Raw genomic sequence first — 6,146 nt, 5'->3', positions numbered from 1 at the left:
GGCATGTGCCACCACACCTGGGTTTGGTGGCTGCCATGGTGTGCCTGGGGTTCTGAGGCTGGCACAGCATGCAGTACTGGGGTTGAACCTGGGTTCTTGTGCTTGCCAGGCAAGTGCTTAGATCGCTGAGCTATCTCCCTGGACCTGGAGTTTTCTGATTGAGTATGTTTATTTCATTTTATTTATTTATTTATTTATTTATTTATTTATTTATTTATTTTTGCGGTACTGGGGATTGAATTCAGGACCCTGAGCTTGCCAGGAAAGCGCTTATTCTACTGAGTTATCTCCCTGTGCCCTTGAGTAGGTTTAGAGTGGAGTTGGAAAATTTGGCTCCCTGCCACCCCCAATCCCCCCACCCTTTTTTTTTTTTTGAGGCACTGGGGATTGAACTCTGGACCTTCTGCTTGCCAGGCAGGCACTTATGGCGCTGAGCTGTATCCCCTTCCCCTTTTTTTGAGATAGGATCTCACTCTGTAGTTCAGACTGGCCTTCAACTCACTGAGTAGCTCAGGCAGGCCTTTCCTTAAATTCCCAGCCCTTCTGCCTCAGCCTCTTTTTTTTTTTTTTAAATCAATAATTATTTATTTATATGTGTGTGTGTGTGTGTGTGTGTGTGTGTGGCCAGCTCAGCCCACCAGGGAGCGGGGCTGGCTGGCATGTGGTGCTGGGGGATTGAACCGCGGTCCCTGTGCTTTGCTGAGCTTGTTCTAAGTAGGTGCTTCAGACCACTGAGCCATCTCACCAGCCCTGCCTCAGCCTCTTGAGTGTGGCGATTACAGGCATGACTAGCAGATTTGTCTTTTGTTTGCTTGTTTATCTTTTTATTTTTTTATTATTATTATTATTTTTTTTTGGCAGAACCGGGGATTGAACTCAGGCCCTTGCGCTTGCTAGGGAAGCGCTTATTCCACTGAGCCATCTCCCCGGCCCCTTCCCCATATTTTTTAAGCTGCTGGTCATATTGTATGTGTCTGCTGTTCTTCCTTATTTATTTATTTTATAGGGTCTCACTATGTAGCCCAGGCTGACCTTGAATTTATTGCAGTCCTCCTGCTTCAGCCTCCAGAGTGCTGGGATTACAGATGTGTGCCATGCTTGGACTTTGCTTAATTTTTTTGCAACTGTTTTTCAAACTTAAAAGTAGACATAATGAACTTGCCCAGCCTATGTGAGGCCCTGGCTTCAGTATCACATGTACTTCTACCTTTCCAAGTTCTGATATCTTTTTATTTAAATGTTTTTGTTTTTGTGATAATGGTGATGAGGTATGTAATAGGGCACAAGCACATTATGTGCCATTCCATGGTTGTGCCATTTCTTTGCCATTTTTCTTTGATAATTAAGATTTTTTTAAAAGTTTATTTTAAAAAGAAAAAATAAATTTTCAAAACAAAATAATGGAGTAACAGTGGTTAATGCATTGCATAGTTATCTTTAAATTAGTCACTCAGTATATAGACATTTAATTGCCCAAACAATATCAGCACAAACCTTTCTTTTCAGGGAACTAAGAGAAACACCTTAACAATTGTGTTTGTATATATAGATATGTACTTTTTTTTTTTTTTTTTTTGCTTTTCCCTTCCTTTCTCTTTTCCTCCGTCATAGCTTCTTTTTCCTTTGAACAATTTCTTCCCAGTTTAAAGTATCACTTGTACATTTTGGATCTTATTTACTCTTTTAACTTTTCGTACTAGAGAGACTGATGTTTACACATGTGAGTCTGGTTTGTTTCACTTATGAGTATGGTCTGATAATTAAGATTGAAATTAATATCTTTTGCTTGGAATGTAGGTCAGTGGTAGAGTACTTGCCTAATGTGTCAGTCCCTGCATTAGATGTCTGGAACCCCCCCACACTCCCTCTCCACAAGGGACAATAACATCTTTTGGCATAAGTCATTTTATTTTGGTTGTTTCTATTTTCCAGTTATGGGATCTAAATCAAAGAAGGTAGACATTTGAATTAAAATATTTAATTAAAAATATGGGTTCCATAAGTGCTTGCAGGGGCCTGAGTTCAATCCCTGGTTCTGCCAAAAAAAAAAAAAAAGGGTTTCATACTTAGTGGGCTCTCATTTTGCTTTGTTGCATTTCATTTGATGCTGTTGTGTGCAGAAACAGGCATCTTGGCATGTAATTAAAGATGAGTTCTAGGGCTAGGGCTGTGTAGCTCACTGACAGCACTTGCCAGCCTATGTGAGGCCCTGGCTTCAGTATCACATGTACTTCTACCTCTCCAAGTTCTGATATCTTTTTATTTAAATGTTTTTGTTTTTGTGATAATGGTGATGAGGTATGTAATAGGGCACAAGCACAGAGATCTGATTAAGGTATAGAATTAAGTTTTGATATCTTGGATTTTTATTTGTTTATTTGTGTATTTTTGTGTTCTGCTTAGCTCACCATGGGGGGGATGCTGGCATGGCTTGTGGTGCCAGGGATTGAACCTCCGTCCCTGTGCTTGCTTAAGCAGGTTCCTTAGACAGCTGAGCTATCTCCACCGGTCCCCCTCCTACCGTGGATTTTTAAATTGAGGTGTTTTTTTTTAATGTATTTAGTACAGGGTCTACAGGGTCTCACTACACAGGTCAGACTTAAAATGATCCTTGCTGTTTTTCAGCCTCCCAAATGCTGGGATTATAGGTATGCACCACCACACCCAGTCTTAATTTCTGCTCCCAGGGATCTAATTTAAATTGAGATTTAGAGCTGGGGAGATAGCTCAGTAGACTAAGCACTTGCCAGGTCCTGAGTTCAATCCCCGATACCACAAAAAATAAAAAATAAAAAATTGAGATTAAAAGTTGGTGTGGTAGTGGTTGGGTGTAATCTCAGCATTCAGAAGACTGAGGCAGGAGGATCACTGCAAATTCAAGGCCATCCTCGGCTGAAGATTGAGTCCAGGCCAGCTTGAACTAAATAGTAGGACCTTGTCTCAATAAAACAAGACAGCTGGCATGGTGGCCTATGCCTGTAATCTCAGCACTTGGAGGCTGAAGCAGGAGGATTGTTGTGCATTCAAGACCAGCCTTGGCTACAAAGAGAGCTCATGTGAGCTCAAGGTCTGCCTGAACTGTATACATAGCAAGATTCTGTCTCAAAAAAGACTACGTTAATAAATAGATTTAATTGACCCAGTAAACTTTTTTTTTTTTCCCGGTACTGGGGATTGAACTCAGGACTCTGTGCTTGCCAGGCAAGCGCTTATTCTACTGAGTTATCTCCTTGGCCCTGACCCAGTAAACTTCATGCATGCATGTGGTGCTGGGGATTGAACCCAGGGCCTATATACTGAGCTACATCCCCAGCCCATTTATAGTTTGAGACCTTGCTATTTGCTCAGACTGGGCTTGAACCGTGATGCTCCGACTTTATAGCCTTCCATACTGCTGGGATTACGACTGTACCACCATGCCTAGCAACTAATTTGCAGGTTTATTTTTCCTTTAGGAGATAATGGAGATTGAACCTAGGGCCTTTCCACTGAGCCCTTTATCCTGAGACCTTATGTTTTTTCTTTTGAGATGAGGTCTCACTTAAGTTGTCCAGGTGGAACTTCAATTTATAATCCTCCTGCTTCAGCCTCACAGAGTGCTGGGATTATAGGCTTGTGCCACCATTCACAGCTCTGCTTATTATACATATTTAAAGTAATAGATTTTATAAATTTTAATGTTACATTATATATCACCTATGAAACCTGTCACCATAATCAAGATAGGGAACACATTCATCTTCTCTGAAAGTTTCTTGTGTCCTTGTAAATATTTCCTCTTTCCTGTTTAAAAACAAAAATTCAGTGTCTGAATTTAGATAAAAGTCAATGAGTAGGGGCCAGAGAGATAGCTTGGTCTAGAGTGCCTGCCTAGGCAAATTGAGGCAGTTGCAGGGAGCACTGTTTAATCCCCAGCACTACGTGTTGCACCAGCCCTGCCCCAAGGGCAGGCTAAGTCAGCCACAGAAAAAAAGAATTTAGAAGTCAGTGAGTAACTTAAGGAATCCTTGAGCACTATTAATCCTTTCCCACATGCAAAGCATAGACAGTGGTGGAATAGTATAATAAAAATACTTGATTTCTTAGGCATATAGTTAACTATAACATCTTAAGTAGGATTTATTAATTGCAGTAAGTGCTCAGAACATTTACTGAAACTCAGGTACAAGTAGTCACATAATATGTGTGTAGTAGAGAAAGGTATTTCAATTAAAATACATCAGTCTTCACATAGAAATCATGTAGAACTTTTGGAAGAACTTTTTCTTTTAAATGTATTTGGAAAAAAAATATTTGGTACAGGGTCTCGCTATGCAGCTCAGACTTGTAGTGATCCTTCTGTTTTTAGCCTCCCCAGAGCTGGGATTATAGGTGTGTGCTACCATGCCTGGACTCAGTGGCTGGCTTAGCATGCCAGGGGTGGGGTGGGGGTGGGGGGCTTGTGTGGCATGCAGTACTGGGGATTGAATCCCGGTCCCTATGCTTGTGTAAACAGGTGCTTAGTCTGCTGTGCTATCTTGCTGGCCCTTGGAAGAACTTATGTATAAAGATTTTTTTTAGGATGCAACATAGTGTCAGTGGTTTGAAAGGATAGAAGGTTCTCTTTTGTTTAGCAGTGCCTCATTTCTACTACATGAAGCCTGGTCTCCAGTCCTACTGTCCAATGCCTTTTTTTTTTTTTTTTTTTGGCAGAACTGGGGTTTGAACTCAGGCCCTTGAGCTTGCCAGGGAAGCGCTTATTCCACTGAGCCATCTCCCCAGCCCCCAATGCCTCCTTTTTTTTTTTTTTTTAATTTATGATCTTTTTTAAAATTTTATTTGTGTGTGTGTGTGTGTGGCCAGCTCAGCCCACCAGGGGGCGGGGCTGGCTGGCATGTGGTGCTGGGAGATTGAACTGCAGTCCCTGTGCTTTGCTAAGTTTGTTCTAAGTAGGTGCTTTAGACCACTGAGCCATCTCACCAGCCCCGCCCAATGCCTTCTTTACATTAAGTTTTACTTTAGTATTCCCACACAAAGTGACTACATTATAAAAGGCCTCTAGATCACAGTGTTCAAATGTAAGAACAGGTGTCAATACTGATCCAGGAGCAAGGGAACTTTGTCCAATGATTCTCAGGTTGGTAAATTTGATTTTCCACAAAAGGACAGTGGATAAGTCCAAAGATCTGTTCAAAAGTACCCAAACAAGCATTCCCTTGGTTAACAGTCCCTGCATCTCCAGTCATAACTAATGCATGGGAAGAAGCAGCATATTTTAGTCCATGAGAATATCTAAGTTAGGGCTGAGAAAAAAATTATTTCACTAGTGGCAGCTCACAATTTCTGCTCCATGGTAGTCTATTACATTTTGTTCTGATGGGTTGTAATAAAACAAGCTTGCCGTCAGGCCAAAAGTGCTGTGGCCCCCATTCATCTTGAGGTGGTCCCATTAAAATATTCTGTTAATTTAGAAGCTCAAAGAGAGGGCCAGGGATATAGCTCGGTGGAACAAGTGCTTGCCTGGCAAGTACAAGGTCCTAAGTTTGATCCCTGGTACCGCAAAAAGGAAAAAAAAAATGTTCAGAGAATCAGTGACAGAATTCTCCTAGACAGTGAAAATCAGTTTTTTTCATCTTTTACCTGCATCAAGTGTTTGGTGATGGTGTCCCACAGGGCCATGATCTTGTCATTGTCCATTAGGCTGAGCATATTATGACAGCCTTCCATCGCTGACTGACTGAGCCCCCACATCTTGACCGACAGGGAAGCGGGGAGAAGACTGCACCAAGAAATTGTTAGGGCCCGCTGGTCCATGCCTGGACTCTGGACACTGGATGTACCTTTCCTGACAATTGCAACAGAAGGATCTTAGGTAGTCCAGACCCCTGAACAGAAATGACCACTGCAGTCAATGAGTCCTCCTTCCTCTTAATCATTGTCGATCTCATTTCTTACACTGTAAATGATTGTGCAGCTTCTAGAACACTATAAATTGAACTATATAGCATGTATTCTGTGTGTATTTTTTACTTGTCAAAATTTGAGTTTTGGGGCTGGTGAGATGGCTCAGTGGTCTAAAGCACCTACTTAGAACAAGCTTAGCAAACACAGGGACCGCGGTTCAATCCCCCAGCACCACATGCCAGCCAAACCCGCCCCCTGGTGGG

General features: G+C 41.8%; 1 protein-coding gene across 1 annotated transcript in view; it reads left to right on the top strand.

Annotated features, from left to right (window-relative positions):
• Ube2h (ubiquitin conjugating enzyme E2 H) overlaps positions 1–6,146 on the top strand; it is a 123,923-nt gene that overhangs the window by 7,595 nt on the left and 110,182 nt on the right. The window lies entirely within an intron of this gene.

Source organism: Octodon degus, unplaced genomic scaffold, assembly GCF_000260255.1.
Source record: "Octodon degus isolate 3935 unplaced genomic scaffold, OctDeg1.0 scaffold00160, whole genome shotgun sequence".
In the NCBI taxonomy this organism is placed as follows: Eukaryota; Metazoa; Chordata; class Mammalia; order Rodentia; family Octodontidae; genus Octodon; species Octodon degus.
This window is presented reverse-complemented; position numbering and strand designations above follow the sequence as displayed.